Below are 18,802 nucleotides of genomic sequence, written 5' to 3'. Positions count from 1 at the left end.
AACACTAGTTGCTGTGGCTGCCTGCATTTTTACATGTATTATGGCACAGTGATGGTAAATGCTGAGCTGCTCCAATCTCAGAAACTTGAAACCCTGCCACAGCTGTTCTTGCAATTTGTATTTTTTATTTCGAGATGCGTGCCTTGAATTCAGTAGTAATAAGACAACTGAGTCTTAGAGGGTTTTTACCAAACAAAATTAAACATTTATTAATAAAATAAACAATTGTAAGCACATACATAGGACTAAAAATTACGACTATAATAACTCCTCGAATCCCTAATTAATCTAGCTCACAGTTACACCTCCGGTAAGGCAACAGTAAAACAACATAGATTTCAACAGACCCAGGCAAAGCAGACAATACCCTGGACAGCAATATTTAAAATGGATTCTCTTAGCTTCAGTTCCTGGAGACAGCAGCTTGGTACACAGAGGCTGGAGGCTTTTCACACTTGTTAGACCTTAGAATCCTTCTTCTCACATATGACTTCATCTGTTTTATACAGGTTTCTCGCATTTTAACGTAAATCCCATTGTTCCAATATGTCATTGCAACTTTTTCCATAATATAAATTTTCCATAGTACTCCCATTATCAGTAATCTTTGGGAAATATGAACACACTGTTTGGCTTAACCTCTGTTGGCTCAGTGTAGCATCTTACAGTCTCTTTGAAATTCACGACTTTGGTTTCTCTAAAAATGCAAATGTTCTTCACACCTCACATTCTAAAACTTCAGCCATATTTATGTACTTAGCATTTCAAACCTAATTTCCCTTCGGGTACATCAGAGCACCCAGACCAGCTGTCTATAATTCAATTCAGCGGCATCTGTAACAGCTGCTTCCATGATACAGATCACTGCCTCCTCCAGAGGGCTCAGGTGATGCAGGCGTGCATGTCCTCCTCTGGTTCTGCTCTGCTCCCTGTGGTTATGGATCACATTGTCCTGTGAAAGACCAAATAGAGAATGTCAGTGAGTGTGCTGAGTGTTTGAGTGATGTGGGTATCACAGTTGGAGGAGGTGGAGTTGTGTGAAGTCTGTGTGAGCTGTGTGCGAGGTTGGCAGCATTTCTGAGTGTTTGAGGTGGAGCATCTGAATGTTAGACCCAAGTCCTGACTGCCCGGGATTGCAAATGGGTGAGTGATGGGAATGTGGTGTATGAAGCAGTGTGAGAGGTGGCTGCTGTGGTGTGTAGGGAATGTCACGTGAAGATGTGGCAAACAGTCAGGATGATACCAATCAACTACAACAGGACAGAGATAGACTAGTAGAATGGGCAGGCAAGTGGGAGATGGAATTTAATACAGAGAAGTTTGAGGTGATGCAGTTTGGAAGAAGGAATGGGGGAGGAAATCAGTTCAAAATAGTATGCAAGGTCATAGGGATGTGGGGGTTTATGTACATGGGTCTTTGAAGGTGGCAGGAGGTTTTGAGAATAATTAGCAAAACATTTGGAACTTTGGGCTTCATAGATAGAGGTATTGAGTACAAAAACAGGGAAGTTATGATGAACATTTATAAAGCCCTGGTTAGGCCACAATTAGACTATTGCTTCCAGTTTTGGTCACTATGCTTTAGGAATGAAGTGAGGGTCCCCGAGAGGGTTCAGAGGAGATTTCCCGGAATGGTTCCAGGGATAAGGGATTTCAGCTGGAAGGTTAGGTTGGAGAAGCTGGAGGTTGGAGCTGGGGTTGTTCTCCTTGCTGAGAGGGAGATTGAGAGTAGGTTTGATAGAAGTGGACAAGATTATGACAGTGTCAGATACGGTAGACAAGAAAACCTGTTCCCATCAGCAAATCGTACAAGAACTCAGGTACACAGATTTACAGATTATGGGGGCGGGGAGGGGGGGTTGTAGAGTTTGGAGGAGGGAGAAATGAAGCACATTTTATTTTTGACTCAGCAAGTGGTGATGACCTGGAAGTCACTGCCTTCGAGGTTAGTAAAAGCAGAGATAAACAATGGTTTCAAAAGGAACTTGTTTGAACACTTGGGGGAATTAAACATGCAGGGATATGGTCATCGAGCAGGTCAATGGGACTGGCTGGATTGCCCTACACAGAGCTGGCTTGGACTCTTCTGTGCTCTATGACATCATCATTCCTGACTAAAGGGAGGGAATTGAGCTTCAGGTGACCCTGCTGTCAGCTCATTGGGGTTAGACTCTGGGAACTGACCACCATAATTGCCGTCTGATGGTGTTGCTTTAGGGTCTCCGGCACAGAACACCCCCACCCCACACTTCCCCATACACTGCAGAGAAGTGGGCTCTCTCTTCCATCCAAGCCCTGGACTGTTGCCTTTAGAGCTGCATCCAAGAACCTGGGATCCCTTTCTCTTCCGTGTTGCTCTATTTCGAGTGCTTTGTTTTACAGGCAATTTTTGCAAATCGGCAGCAGCTTCCTTACAATGAGTGCAGTTCCCCTTTAAGAGGGGCAGGCTCGCTGGAACAGTAGCCATGCAAAACTGCTTTTCCCCCCTTTCAGGTATTCAGCAAGCTAACCTCACAGTGAGCTCTTGCCTGAAGGCTACACTCATGAAAATGAGTATAGAGGAAGAAGGGCAACACCTTTTACCCGTAATAAGTTCAGTGAGTGACTCACTCTGTGTGTGTGTGTGTGTGCGTGTGTGTGATTATAAAAACAGCAAACTCTTCGAGATTAGATACAGAACATTTCTACTCCAGCATCCTGATACTGTCTGTGAGGAACTCCATGGAAGATAATGAAAACTCTCTTCCTGCTGATTCAATTTCTGCTCCTGACTCAGCCAAGTCCGACTGCAGGGAATGGGTTTCTCCATCCTGATAGTAAACACCGGCACATTTCCCCAATCCCTTCACAGCCAGTGTTCAGACAGGATTCTTTTCAAACTACATTACTCTCTTGGAATTTCACAGTTTAATTGTTTGAACATCACAATATAATTGGTTGAATTGTTATTTATGAAAGACTGAAGAATTTAATGTAAACCAGTTGCACAGGTAAATTCCCTGAATGATTAGTCACTATCTGAGCGGCTGGAGGGGATGGTGGGTGTTGAGGGCTGATCCAAATAGACCAGCAAGAAAAGGGCAGTGCCGAGTTGGTGGATCACAGCCGGATGAGTTACTCAGTTGGGAGACTCTGTAATTGGCCTCAGTACCCAGGAAGCACAGAGGAGTAACTCCCAGTTGCTGCTCCCCATCGCTGCTACCTGCTGCAGTGTGAGAGTGCAGATTGTGTGTGAGGACAGAGTCGGCAGTTCCCTCAGTCCCTTTCCTCCACACGCACTGTCCAGTCTAACAGGTGAAGAATGAGGAATTCAGAATGATACTGGAGGTGTCTGTGGGATCAATCCCCAGGCATGAGTCAGCTTTTCATAATGAGGGCAAGGAGTGAGAGTAAGAGGGTTTAAGACAGGTTTATTTAAATTGATTAATACTGCAGCTTTCACACAGATTGGGTTGTGAGAACACAGATTGTGTTGATAAGAGAAGTGGTTTATTTATCCATTGTCACTCTGCCTCAGTTGGGAGTTGAGTGAACAAATTGTGGGTTGATGTCCTACTCCAGTAGATCCAGACCATCACTGGGGGAGTGCTGCACTGTTGGAGGTGTCATGTTTTGGATGAAAAGTTAAACTGAGACCCTGTCTACCTGTTAATGCCAAAGGTTATATCTGGTACATTATTTGAAGAGCTGGCAGTTCTCCCCGTGTCTTGGAACAACATCACTCTCTCAACCAACATGACCAGAAACTCCTCACCCCGTCAAATCTCATTCACTCTTTGTGCGACTTTGCTGAAAGCTGATTGGCTGCAATGTTTCCTATAAAACAGTATCAGTACTTCAGAAGCAATCGCCAGTCTGTGAAACTCTTTGGACTCTTCTCATGACAGGAAAGGTTTGATATAAATGTCCGATCTTTCATTTCATTCTCTCTGGTCTGAGATTGTGGGTCTGGTGGGGTCCAATCTGAGAAAAATCCCTTGGACTGCCCTTCAGGACAGAGAATGAGTCTGTACAGGTCGAGGGGAGGGAGGGATGTGTGGGTTTTAATTGAAAATAAAAGAGGTGAGGTTGATGTGTGATCCAGAGTCATTCCAGTAATACTGATAGAGTCAGCTTCATGTTTTCACATTGATCTCCCTCCCTCTGTGTACAGAACAATCACTCAATTCATTCTTCATTTTGGATTTTAGTGTACAGGCGGGCTTGCTTTGTGAATGGAGGAGAAACTGTTCAAAAGGCCTGTGAGGAAACTGGGGAATTTCTCTTTAGAGAACCTGACCAGTCAATATGTTGCGTTCGAATACAGTGAAAGATCTGGTGATGGATTCCCAGCAGCCCGAGCTCTCCAAGTTCTTACTGCATGAAATCTTCGTTTCTGGGAAACAGGCTGTTTGATTGTTTCAGTCCAGTGAGCACTGACCCTGTGTTACTGCTGTCTGAATAATGGGCTGTGCTCTGAAATAAAACTTACTGCTCTGATCACAGCTTCATATCCGTGTCTTGTTTCTCTTTAGGATCAGTGTGTCCCAGGACAAGGTGTTTAGGGATGAATGAGGCTGGGAGAAGATGTGGGAATTGCAAGGAATGGGAAGTGGGGAATCACTCCAGAGAATCTCTGAAAGTTCAGAATAACCCAATAAAGAAGGGACTGAGAGAAGACAGGGGTCTTAGGTTGTTAGCACTCTGACCATTCACGGAGCAAGCTACCTCACAAATATCAGAGGTGGGAGAAGGAGCGAAGGCTATGGAAGGCGTTTAAGGGGACGAGGAAAGTGGGTCGGGAATTGGTTCATGGGGTGGGGAAGGGTTTCAAAGGGAGGATTGGTGGCTAAGGGGGCAGAGAAGGGGTTTGGAAGAGGAATGTTTTCGAACGTACGAACATATGAAGATAGGAATTCGGAGCAGGAGTCGGTCAATCAGGCCCTCGAGCCTGCTCTGCCATTTGATAAGATCATGATCGATCTGATCACGGCCTCAACTCCACATTCCGCCTGTCCCCATAACCTTTCACTCCCTTGTTAGTCAGGGAAAAAAAATCACCCTGGCTGCTGCAATTTCAATAAGATGGACATTGTTGCAGATTGAAGGAGCATCTCCTTCACTCCCATTGAGGGAGCAGGAGAATTCAACGGGAATTGCTCACTTTTCATGGCTTCCTGGGAATTGACCAAGTTTCGCTGGAAGCAGCAGTGAGACAGGGACTGGAATCCTCGGCCCTCAGATTACAAAGCTGATCCTTTCCCAATGGGTCAGAGGCTGGGGAAAGGGCTTTACCAGGTGGGGAAGAGTTTCAGTGGGTGGGGAAGGAGATCAGGAGGAGGAGACGAGGGTGCAGTGTTGATGGGAGGGGGGCTGGGGCTCGTTCAGTGGTGCAGGGCTGTAGACGGGTTTCAGAGGGTGCGGCCATCATATACAAAATGGGCTGAGTGGCCTTTTCAGTGTTTTCTGTGACTCCTTTCTATGTTTCTATGAAAAAAGCAAAATATTGCATGTATATATTTTCCTTCACAAACTCAGAACATCTCAATGAGCTTTACAGACAATGAATTCCTTTTAAAGTGTAGTCACTGCTGTGGGAAATACAGAAACTACATTTCACTGATGCCAATTAAAACAGCAACTGGTCTGTGTAAAGCCAGAGGGCGAGAGAGGAGGAACTCGGGGGAGAGGAAGGGGGAAACAAATGGAGGGAATGGGATCCAGGTAGGGGAAGGAGGAAAGCAAGATACAGGCAGAGTGGTTTCGGGAGGGAATTCGAGAGCTTAGGGCCCAGGAGCTGAAGGCACAGCCACCAATGGTGGAGTGATTAAAATCAGGGATGTCCTGAAATTAGTGGAGCTCAGATTTCTCAGCGCATTGTCGGCCTGGAGGAGATTCCAGAGATAGGGAGAGGTGAGGTCATGAAGGGATTTGAAAACAAGGGTGAGAATTTTATCATTGAGACCAGGAGTCGGTGTAGGTTAACGTGCACAGGGGTGATGGGTGGCCGCCATTTGGAGTGAACTCAGATCCAGGAAGCAGAGTTTTGGATGAGCTTCACTCTCTGGAGGGTGAAAAATGGGAGGTTGGCCGGGAGTGTGTTTGAATGGTCAAATCTAGAGGGAACAAAAGCATGGACGAGGGTTTGCGCAGTGGATGAAGGCTTCAGGGCCGGTTAATTGAGGCATGGTGACATGGGAAGGTTGTGGCATAGTGGTGTTGGTAATTATTGGTAATTAACTAGATTGGTAATCCAGAGACCCAGGGTAATGCCCTGGGGATGCTGGGTTCAAATCCCACCACAGCAGATGGTGGAATCTGAATACAATATATTTTCAAAAATCTAATGATGACCATGAAACCATTGTCGATTGTTGTAAAAACCCATCTGGTTCACTAATTCCCTTTAGGGAAGGAAATCTGCCGTCCTTACCTGGTCTGGCCTACATGTGAGCCTCAAGGGCAATTAGGGTGGACAATAAATGCTGGCCTAGCCAGCGACACTCACATTAAAATAAAATGTGCAATGTTACAGACCTGGGAATAGATGATCTCGGTGAAGGAACTGGTATGTGGTCAGAAGCTCATTTCAGGGTGAAGTGAGGTGCCGAGGTTATGAGAGTTTGTTCAGTCTCAGACAGTGACCAGGGAGAGGGATAGAGTCAGTGACTGGGAATGGAATTTGTAGTGTGGTCTTTGGTCTTCTGAATATTTAGTTGGGGGAATTTTCTGCTTATCCAGTACTGCATGTTGGATAAGAAGTCTGATCATTTAATGACAGTGGAGGGGTTGTGAGAGGTGATGGTGAAGTGGAGCTGGGTGTTATCAGCATACATGTGGTAACTAACACTGTGTTTTCAGATAATGTCACCAAGGGGCAGCATATAGATGAGAAATAGGAGGAGCCAAGGATAGATCCCTGGGGGATTCCAGAGGTAACAAGAGCAGGAGTGGGAAGAGAAGCCATTGTAGGTGATACTCTGGAAAGATTAGAATGAGAGCAGGCGAGTGCAGCCTGACCCAGCTGATCAATCCCTCCTCATCCTTCTCAACCTTTGACACTGTTGACTTCACCATCCTCCTCCAATGCCTTTCCACTGTCAGGTCAGTGTTCACAGCAGATGAAGATGATAATGTACCTGATATTCCAGAAAAACCAATGATGATTCAAGGACTAGGGGTCAGTAAAGTTAACGAGTGTAGTGAAGACGTGAGTTCTTGATCACCTGTATCTTGGGAGGCAGCACATCCACCTCAATATGTGTGGTGAGTGTGACAGAATAGGGACATTCTGCTCAGTCAGGAACACCCAGACTAACTGTAAGAGAGAAGCTGTAACTCAAACCAAAGAATGAGGGATATCCACTCAGAGTAATCTGAGCCTGAGAGAGAGTACAGGGAAATCCAAGCCCTGTATGTGCTGAATGAGCTACTTTCACCAGCTGTGGTGCAGAGACACACAGGCACACAGTCTCTATTCCCAGCCTGCGCTCAGTGAGGTGCTCTCACCCAGGCACTGAAACCCACACATGGAGCACAGGAAGATCCCAGTCTCTGTACTGAGTGGTCTGACTCCAGGGGTTTGATGAATTACAGCAACATCTCCACTGGTGAGGCTGGTGAACTGCAGCATGACATGTTTACATAGGAAGCTACCATTGGAAACCCTGAGCAGAGAATTCCAAAGATTCACAGTGATGAAATTTCCCCTCATCTCAGTAGTAAATGATCATTATCTGAGACAGTGCTCGTGTTTTAGATTCCCCAATCAGCAGAAACAATCTCCCAGTTTTTACCGCATCAAGCCCCATTCAGAATCTTGTAAGTTTCAATGAGATCGCCTCTCATTCTTCCAAACACTATAGAGAGAATAAAAAGCCCAATTTGATCAGCGTCTCATCGTAGGCCAATCACCACATCCCAGGGACCACTTTAGTGAAACTTTGCTTCGGTTTTAAAATTCACTCCCAATTCAGTTTGATAGTTTCACATAGAAGGAACAGTCTGTAATGGGCAGGTAGGAAGACCCATTCACAACATTCTGTAATGGGACCCAGTCCAATTCAATCATTGTAAAGATAACACATCACAGATTAGAGATTGGTGCCTGGTGACAGGAGCAGCCGAGGGAGTGAATCCAGAGTCCAGGCTTCTGGTGTAAGAAGTTAGAAAGTGACATTAAAGTTTCTGCACTCCAGCGGTTTAAGGTTAATGAATTAACATTTCTCAATAAGTAAACACACTGGAAAAGGAGAAGGCTGACACATTCCCTTTAAATCCACTCTAACTGAGTGGGAGGAGGTGGAACATTAACAGGTGAGGCCAAGAAATTGGACAAAGGGTCAGGGACCAATGTTTAGTTTACATCACAAATACTGAATAAAGAAACAGACATTCCGCTGGGAGAGAAACTGCATTTTGGAGAAACATGTGATCGAATTGGAAAACATTGGAAAATTGACCTACAATCCTCCAGCAAGATATTTATCATTAACTCAATATGGGAAAAGATGGTGCAGCTTTTTCAGGGAGATTGTGGGTGGCTCTTAAAAGAGCCGTTGCGTTTTGAATGCTTTTCAGTCCATTGTGGGGCTTTACTTGGAGCTGGTGTACTTGGTGACCGCCTTTGTCCCTTCCGACACGGCGTGCTTGGCCAGTTCCCCGGGCAGCAGCAGGCGCACGGCGGTCTGGATCTCCCGGGAGCTGATGGTGCTGCGCTTGTTGTAATGGGCCAGGCGGGAAGCCTCACCCGCGATGCGCCCGAAAATATCGCTCACGAACGAGTTCATGATGCTCATGGTCTTGGAGGAGATGCCGGTGTCGGGGTGAACCTGCTTCATCACTTTGTAGATGTAGATGGAGTAACTCTCCTTCCCCAAATTTTCCTGAATATTCCTGCCCTTTACTCAGAGGTTTCTTTCACCCATTCTTGGCAACTGTTTCCTTCTTCTCTTCTTTTTTTGCCTCCAGAAATATACTTTCATAAAATTTGTAGGAGTACGTTGCAAACCATTTCAACTTGAAAATTACCGCAAGTGCAACAAAGTTCAACTTGTCCCCATCCCTAGGTGCCTGTCCGCAGTTGTAGTTCCCCTGATGTTTATAATATATGTTCCATGTCAGGAATACAGCCCAATGGCAATTGTTTTCAAACTGAAACATTACAGAAACTGCAACAGAATTCAACTTGCCTTCATGCAGCAAGTTCCTCTCTGAGGTGCTTCAATCCAATTTCTGTTACTCTTGATATTCAGAAAGTACAATCAATGTCAGGCATATAGCCCCAGAGGTGCTATAAAATTCTTCAGGCCCTCAGTGCACTATGGGTGAAAGGCATTCAGCAGTGACCTTTCCCCATTGAACCTCTGTGGTGGCTGTTCCAAGCTTTAATGTGTTCCTCAGCACATAGTCTTCGATCTTGGAATGTGCCAGTCTATATCACTCAAAAGGTAGGCAAGTTTCGGGCAGACCAAAGAGCTGATGAACCTCCAGCTGCAGTTGATATTTATCTTGGTGTGTGTCCCTGGGAACAGGCCATAGAGCACTGAGTCCTACATCACAGAGCTGCTCAGGATGAACCTCGACAAACACCACTGCATCTCTAGCCAGACCTTCTTGGAAAAGGTACATCCCAGAAGGTGCAGAACAATGGCCTCTTCTCCACTACAGCCACCGAGTGTGATGAGCAGAAGGAGAGAGTCTTTGGGCTTGGAGGAAGGACATGATGGGGAGGACCTTTCTCACCACCAGCCAAGCTACATCCTAGGGGTTGTTTGAAAGTTCTGGTGATGAGGCTTTCTGCCAAAAGACATTGATAGTTCACTGAGCAGGCTATCTGACAGAATCTACCATCGCCTTATCCTGCTGTACCTGTAGATCATTACGTGGGTACCACTGCTGGATGGAGTTGTCCTCAAAGATGTTTTTCTAAATAAAATTTTCCACAAGTTACCCATCCTCGTGTCACCGGGTCAGGTAGAACCTCAGCACATATTGACACTTGCTGTTTGCTTCCCGGGGGTCTATGCACAGCTTGATGCAGCCACACACAACAGGGCAATTAGGATGAGGGTGATGTTGGTCACATTTTGTCCCCATTTATCTAGAGGTTTCATTGCCATGTCCCTGTGAACATGGTCCATTCGCAACCTACAGATAAAGCAGAAGATAGTTCGGGTGATCACCACAGTGTAGGAGTGATGAAAGGGTCAAACCTGCACCATGTACAACACCAAGAGTGTTTCATACCTGATGACCAGTTTCTTAGCAGTGATGGAGAGGGAGCGTCGCTCCCGCATGCCCAGTTTTTCTTTGTCCATAGCTACTTGCTCCTTTCAGTCTCCAGTGCATGCCCAGGACCATATCCCCAACACCTTCAGGCAGCCTGACCTGACAGTGAAGGGGACAAAGAAATGGTCAGCCTAGGTCCCCAAAGAACATGACGTCACTCTTGCCACAATTTAGCTTGGCTCCCGAGGCCAGTTTGAACCAATCACAGGTCTGTACACTATCAGTGGATCCAAGCAGAAGATGATGACGTTGTCCATGTACAGGGAGGCTTTGACCTGAGTGCCTCCGCTGCCTGGGATTGTCACCCTTCTTATACCTGAATCTTTCCTGATGGACTCAGCGAGAGGTTCTATGCAAAATACGAACAGGAGAGGGGAGAGAGTGCTTCAGATTTATCGGAAAGATATCCAATTTCACCCATTGGCTGAAACTGCACTACTGAGGTTTATGTAGAGCAGCTGGACCCAACTGCAGATTCCCTCTCCAAACTCCATTTTGGAGGGCAGGTCCAACAAGTAGGCGTGTGATATTCTGCCATAGGCCTTCTCCTGGCCCAAGCTGATGAGGTAGGTCCAGCCGCCCCCATCCTGCAATTATTTCCCTGAGTAGCGAGAGGCTATAAGATATCTTCTTGCCATGTACAGCGCAGGTCTAGTCAGGGTGGATCACCAGCCCCAGAGCCCATTGGAAATGGCCTTGGACAGAATTTTGTAGTCCACGTTCAGCAGTGAAATGGATCACACATTTCTAATTTCTTCCCTTTCCCGCTATTCAGCGATTGGATTTCTATTCTGTCTCTTCAGATATTTGTCCTCTGTAGCTATGTGAATGTGGCCTATCAGTAACTGATATTTGGATAAAGCTTTTAATCTATGTCAGTTTTGTGGCAGTTGATTACAACAATTAATTCATAATATTTAATCTCCAATTTATGTTTTTTTAAATCTCCATACCATGCAGCTTCAAAGGAAGTGTTTTCCTGTGTTCCTGTCAGTCTCTCCTATGTCAGTCTGTATTTTAATCTGCACCTGTCAGTCTCTGCTACATGAGTGTGGGTTTGACTCTGTCTCTTTCAATCTCCCAAATGTGGATGTGGCTTTTCATCTGCTATTGTCAGTTCCTGATAGGTGACGATCTGTTTTTGTTTGTATTTGCCAATCTCTGTTCAGTGAATGCAGGTTTTGTTTCCATCAATCACTGACGTGTGTGTGTGTGTGGTTTTTACTCCTTGTCTGTCAGTAGGTAATTTTGTATTTTATTCTGTACTGTTGGTATTTGGTATGGAAAGTGTTTTTTTTTACTCCATATTTCTCAGTCTGTGGTATGGTGTGCAATTTGTCTGTACATGCTCATTTCTGATATGTGAAGGGTTTTTTTACCCTGTGCATATCAATATTTGGCATAATTGGGTGTTTTTTGTAGCTTCTAGTTTCTTATTTTGAGTGTGGCTTTACTGTGTTTCTGGCAGTGTCAGGTATGTGTGAATGAGTGATTTTTTAAACTCCCTGTGTCTATAAGTTTCTCATATGTGATTGTGACTTTGACAATCTACCTGTCAGGTTTGGTAGGTGTGAGTGTGTTGCACAATGCAGCTGTCAGTTCCTGTTGAGCCAGTGATGGTCTTACACATATACTAGAAATTAACAGGGATGATGTAAGTGTTTTATTTTGGACAAGTTGGTTGCTTGCCGGTGAGTTTAGTTTCACATTGTGTCTTTCTGTAGTTTGAGAGTGTGGGTTTTAGTCTGTATCTCTTGTTTTGTTTTGAGATGAGTGGGCATTTTATGCTATTATAATTTCCATTTCTGGAATGTCAATGTGCCTTTTACACTGAATTGGTCAGTATCTGATGTGTGAGCATGCCCTTTACCTGCCATTTTCTGTTATGAGTGTGGGTTTTAGTCTGCCTATCATTTTCTGTCATGTAATTGTGGGATATACACTATTCTTATTAACTTCCCTCATGCAATTGTCACATTTAATCTTATTTTTTAAGAACATAATAAATAGGACCAGGAGTAGGTCATTCGGCCTCTTGAATATGCTCCACTATTCAATAAGACCATGGCTGATATAATTGTGACCTTTGCTGCCTGGCCCCCAAAGCCTCGACTCCCTTGCCAATCAGAAATCAGTCCAACACAGCTTTGAATTTATTCAAAGACCCAACCTCCACTGCTCTCCGGGGACGAGAATTCCAAAGTCTAACCACCCTTTGGGAGAAAAAATCCTTCTCATTGCAATCTAAAATGGCAGACACTTTATTTTTAAGCTGTGGACCATAGTTCTAGACTCCTCATGAGGGGGAACGTCCTCCCAGAATCTTCCCCGTCAAGTCCCCTCGGAAACTTATATTTCTAAATAAGATCACCTCCCATTCTTCTCAATTCCACTGAGTATTGGCCTAAATCGAGCAACCTTTCCTCATACGACCAATTTGTCTCATCTATGTCAATGTTGGTTTTACTCTGATTCCCTCACTGTCCGATATGTGATTGTGGGCTTTGTCCTGTAACTTTTGGTTCCTGCTAAGTGCCTGGATTTTAATCTCTATCTGTTAGACTCTGCTATGGTCGTATGCATTTCCTGATTTATTATATCTAACTCTATAACTGTCAGTAAGTGGTATGACTGTGTGGATTTATATTGAATATGTGATTTCCTGCCATGTTAGTGTTGTTTTCACTCTGTACAAGTCAGTATTTTGGAAGACTGGGTTATATACTGCACCGGTCAAACTTTTAAGTGGGGCAATGTGCTTTAATCTGTTTCTGTCAATCTCTTTTATGCAAGTACCTTATTTTATATCCACCTGTCCGTTTCTGAAAAATGGGTGTAATCTGTATTCTGTCCTGCCCAGTTTCTGGTTCAGTGAGAATTAGTTTGCTCTCTCTCCAACTGTTTCTGCTATGAGAATCTGGGCTTTATTGTGCAAGTCACTTACTGATGTGTGATTGTGGATTTTAACTGTTTCAGTTTTGGATAGGTGGACTTAATTATTTTTGCCTATTTTTGTTACATGAGTGTGTATTTTATTTTGTTCCTGTCGTTTTTTGCTGTAGTGAATGCTGGTTTTGCTTTGGGTCTGTCAATTTCTTAAACATGTATCTGGGTTTTCCTTTGTACTTGGACATTTCCAGTGTGGAAGAAAAGGCCTTACTCTTTATATGTAAATTTCTGACAAGTGAATATGGGATTGCTGTGAACCTCAGTGTCTAATTTGTTATTTTTGGCTTTAATCTTTACCTGGCAGTTTCCAGTCTGTGAATCAGGATCTTCTTCTGCACCTGTCAGTTACAGCTTAGTGAGTGTCTATTTTTCTCTGTACTAGTTAGTCGCTGGTACGGAAGAAAGGTTTTTCTCCTGTACCTTTTAAATTCTGGCAAGTGAATGTGCGGTCACTCTGTGCCTATCAATTTGTTAGATGTTATTTTAGATTTAACTCTGCAATTGTGTGTATCTGATATGAGAATGTTGATCTAATTCTGTACCTGTCAGTTACTGTAACAGAATATGTTTTTATTCAGTACCTCTTCATTTTGTTTAATGAGATGTAGGTTTTACTGTGAATCTTTTAACCTGTAGAATGTAGATGTTGCTATGATTCGGTGTCTGTGTCTGATTGGTGAACATTTGTATTCATTTCCCTGTTGATTTTATTATGGATTTCTTTATAATTGAGATGCGACTGTGGGTTTTGTGCTTTGCCTGCACGTCTACGATAAGTGAGTGTGGCTTTTTCCCTGCAATGGGATATCTCGCTCGAGTGTGACCATCTTTTTTTTTGTGCTTGTTAGTTTATGGTAAATGATTGAAAGGTTTAATCTTACTCTGCCACACAACTACTACAGCTTCAGGAACAGGTCAAAGCAGGTCCACGGTGAGTAACTGACCTTTGCACTCCTTAAAGCCTATTCTGCAACTTACAACCTACTAGTCAGAAGTGTGATTAAATACTTTCCACTACTGAGTGCACTCCCAACAACACTCATGCGGATCAATAATATTCTGGATAAAGTATCTGAGTGACACACAATTCATGAGTCCATTCCCTCCCCCACTGTCACACAGTTTGTACCATCTACGAGATCTACTGCAGCAACTCAAAAAGACTACTTCAACAGCATCCTTCAAACCTGCAACCTGTTATACATAGAAGAACATGGACAGAAGGTGCCTGGAACAACATCACCTGCAAAGTCACCCCCAATTCAAACACCATCCTGACTTGATAATATATCACCATTCAGTCATCATCACTGAGTCAGAATTCTGGAACTTGCTACCTAACAACAAATTTGCCACACCTATGGATGACAGACAGCATCAGACAGAAGGCAGTCCACCACCGCCTTCAAAATGACAATTGGGGAGGAGCAAAACTCCTGGACATTCTAGTGACACAAACATCCAAAGAAGAAATCAAACAATATTAGTAACTGCTCTATGTGTGAAATACATTTGTTCAGTATCTGCTCATCACTGGTTCAGTCTGTGAGTATGTAAATCATTTTGTATCTGCCAGTCACTGCAAGTGAATGGTTGTGGGATTTATTATGTATTCATCATTCTCTGCTTCACTATGAGAGTTTTAGACTAATTCATTAGCTGATAATTGTCTGTCTTTATCATTTTCTGGTAATGAATGTGCTTGTTGGAATAATTCTATATCTGACTGTTTCTGGTACTAAATGCAATTCTGGGATTCATGCTGTAACTTCTAGTTCTGAGGAACTGTACACGAGTACAATATCTGTCACTGTTTTTTTGTGAGATGGTGGAATTCATTCTCTATCTGCAAATCTTGTACCATGTGAGAGCATAGGGTTCACTCTGCATCTGTCAATTTCTGGACTGAATGTGTGTGAGAGATTCATTGTGTATCTGTCAGTCTCTGCTTCTATATGCAAGTGCTGATGTCAATCTGTACCTCCCAGTCTCTGCTCTGCTCTGTGAGTGTGGTCACATTCACTGTCTGCCACTGTTCTGTGTGACTGTGGGATTCATCCTGTGATCATCAGCCCTTCGGACTCAGCAAGTGTGAGAGTCAATCTGCATCTCTCCATTTCTCATCCATTATTAGGTTAATTCTGTAACTGTCATTCATTGGGGCTGTGTTGTTATGGCCTTAATTCTCCATCTGTTAGTCTCTGATTTGGGATGAGAGTGTGGGATATATTCTGTATCTGACAGACTCTGGTCATGTGTGTCAGTGTGGGATATTTTCTCTTTCTGCCATTCTCTGGTACTGAATGGGACAGTTAATTTAGTTCTGCATCTGTCAGTCTTGTGTGCTTTTTGCGAAAGAGTTTTTAATAATGTATCTTTCTATGCTACTGTATGTGAGCATGGGATGAATTATATACCCATCAGTCAGTGGAACTGAATGTGATTTTGTGATCCATTCCATCTGTCAGTCCCCAGAATTACAACTGAATGTGGAGCTCATTCTGAAGCTGCCAGTATCTGGAAGTGAGTGAGAGTTTGATGTTAGTTCTGCTGCCATCAGTCTTTGAATAATTATATGTGTACCTGATTCATTGTGTATGTATCAGTCTCTGGTATTGTATCCAAATGCTGTTTTCTGCCTGTATCTGTCAGTTGTGGTACTTTGTACTAGAGCAGGATGAGCTACATAAATGCAATTCTTTGATCCTGTGATTGCTCTATTCAATTTGCTTCAAGTTTTCTGCTGTGAAATGAAAAGTGTGTTTTATTCTTTGCTTTCTTTCCGTTTCCGATGGAGTGTAATACTGTTGCATTCAACCTACTTCTGTCAGTCTTTTGTGTTGTATGTGAATGCCTTATTCCTTCTGTATCAGTCATCTCCTACAGAATTCCAGAAGCTTGACACAACCCAGGACAAAGCAGCCTGCTTGATTGGTGCCACATCCACAAACATTAACTCCCTCCAGCACCGACACACAGTAGCAGCAGTGTATACCATCTAGAAGATGAGCTGTAGGAACTCACCAAGACTCCTTAGACAGCACCTTCCAAACCTGTATTCTATATTTTTCAATCTTAACTGCTCAATGTGAATTAGTTATTGTTGGCTATCAGTCTCAAGTACAATAAGAGAGTGTGGACTTTGTGATACCTTTGTCAGTTCCTGGTGCTGTATATGACAGTGGACTATATTCTGTATCTTTCTGTCAATGACAGTGTATATGAAAGTAGCTTTAATTTTGTATTTTTCCATCTCTAGATCGAATGTGTGCTTGGAATTATTGTTTAAATGTCTGTTTCAAGGTGGGTGAGTGAGTTTTGGATATATTCTCTATCTATGCATCTCTGGTGTTGAATGTAACTGGGATTTCATAAATTATGGTATCAATATTTGTTTAACTTTTGGTTTCTTGTAAAATATTTATTCAATGTTTTCTTTCACGGCCATAGGTTACATTCAGTAGTTTTGTATGGGATATGTAGTGCTGTTCAGTTTGTATCTCTGTGAAAACAATTTGAAATGATAACATATACATCAATCTGATATATGGCCTGGTGTGTAATTCGTGCAGTTTTTAAAAGGAAATTGATACTTTAACTCGATGTTCTCGTCTAACACTTTGTGAGATTTTGGAATTGGTATTTAATCTATAGCCCGGTCTACACTCTGGGATACTTAACAGCAATCCATTCTGTATCTCACAAAAGGGTAAATGTTGTCTGATGGAGTTAATAATTGGTATTTAATTTGTGGACAAGGTGACACTGTGTACTTAAAAATAATATTGGGTTTGCTTTTGCCCTGGGATTGATGTATCTAGTTCTCAGTTGTACTAAGTTGGAGTGCAATGGAAACAACTTCTCCCACCAATGCTCTGTTTGAATATTTTATTGAAAGGGCGCCTCTCAACCTTTGGACCTATGTGGATCTCTATACTGTTTCATTTTGGCCTAAAGGCCTGGCAGTGTCTCTGTGCTTTGTGAGTGATATTGTACTTACTGTGAGTTGGAACCATCAGGCTGCACTTATCCTTGTTTCGAGGAATCATCTGGTTCCTTAAATTCTTTCCGTGCACACAGAAAACATAACTCCTTTACCTGAAGAATAGGTGAAGTAGAAGATACAAAAGTGATCAATGTATTTTTTCAAGTAATAATTATTATGAAGAATCAACAGAGCAAAACCAGCACCACAAGCAGTACTGGAACAATCAGTTTCTGCTCATCTGTTATTTTAAGTAGATTTGTAACAAGTTTGTGACCTGCAGAGACAACCTGTCCTGTGCACTGTTCCTTGAATTAGGCTATCCGATGGAGAAATGACCTTTGCAAGGGTCAAATTTCTCTTTACAGCTCCCTTTGAACTAACTGTACACCCGGAAACAAGCAGGTACTGTTTAAAATGTCTCTTTCACACTTCTCACCTGGTGCCTGAAATTGATCTTCTTGGTGTAACTGGAAACATTGTTACTGTGCGGCTATTTCCCCGCCATTCTCTGTCCAATAACAAGGGACAGTGGGAGCCGGAACTAAGCCAGGAAGCTTCACTCGGGTTTGGGGAGAGAAAGCAGCAATGATCTTCAATGGCGAGTTCTTCTCACTCTGTCCAGACACTGCTCGAGAATGGCCTCTCCCTTCCCCCCGCTCACTCCATGTTCCGGGAGCAGCTCGTGTTCCAGGGAGCCCATTAAAAACAGCCGCCGCCTCCGCCTCAGCTGCCCGGACACTCAATGCCAATCTCTGAGCATATCTGCGGACGCGGCTCCAAACCGATGCGCTGCTTTAAGCAGATGCTGTTTGTTCACTTCCCTCTGGGGCGGTGATGTCTCCGATCGCTGCTGAATTAAACCCTATTCCGCTCACTGAGTGAATGACGCTCTCGGCCATTGTTGGGGATAGAGTTGCGCATGCGCTGTTATCCTCGTGGTGACGACACTGGGGGGCGGGGTTATACTGCGCGTGCGCAGATCTTCGTAGCAATTCAGCCGGTAAAATCAATGGGAATTTTGCCCATTTCACTCTCATCACAGAGAGAACAAAATCCCCGAACCTGTGTCGGCGCGGGGGGCAAGGGGCGTTGGGCGCGAGTGGACGTGTAGCAGAAGCGGGGACCATTTGCGTTTGAAGCTCTGTTTGTCCCATTTCGATATTCAATTTGCGTCCATCCCCTGCAGATTGTGTGTTATGAAACTGTCTCTCATCCCGTTAAATTTAGACTTCCTACAATCTCGGATATTAGTATTTGTTTAGTTTTCACATTTTTGAAAGTTGTAATTGAATTGTATTCCATTATGCTCACTCGTAATAAAATCATTGATCATAGAGTCAATTACTCAATACTTACTGTACTATGGCCGTCTCCCCCTACCTCCCTCTGGACCATGACCCAACCACCGAACATTGTTTCCAGGACCGTCACTGACCTCACCTCCTCTGGAGATCTTCGCTCCAAAGTTTCTCACCTCAGTCTCCCAGCCTCGGACGGCCCCCTTCTAGCTCCTACCCAAAGTCCACAAATAGGACTGTCGCGGTTGACCGATCTTGTCAGCATGTTCTTGCCCCACGGTACTCATTTCTTCTTATC

At 43.7% G+C, this 18,802-nt stretch overlaps 1 long non-coding RNA gene across 1 annotated transcript; it reads right to left on the bottom strand.

The window, feature by feature from the left end:
- Positions 1 to 179: 179 nt before the first annotated feature.
- LOC144670318 (uncharacterized) lies at positions 180 to 18,115 on the bottom strand. The gene is made up of 3 exons (XR_013573854.1): positions 17,643 to 18,115; positions 17,219 to 17,316; positions 180 to 952 (listed from the first exon to the last, which is right to left on the bottom strand). It is a non-coding gene; the product is annotated as an uncharacterized LOC144670318 (long non-coding RNA).
- Between the last annotated feature and the right edge of the window lie 687 nt (positions 18,116 to 18,802).

This window comes from Cetorhinus maximus, chromosome 31 (assembly GCF_964194155.1).
Source record: "Cetorhinus maximus chromosome 31, sCetMax3.hap1.1, whole genome shotgun sequence".
Classification (NCBI taxonomy): domain Eukaryota; kingdom Metazoa; phylum Chordata; class Chondrichthyes; order Lamniformes; family Cetorhinidae; genus Cetorhinus; species Cetorhinus maximus.
This window is presented reverse-complemented; position numbering and strand designations above follow the sequence as displayed.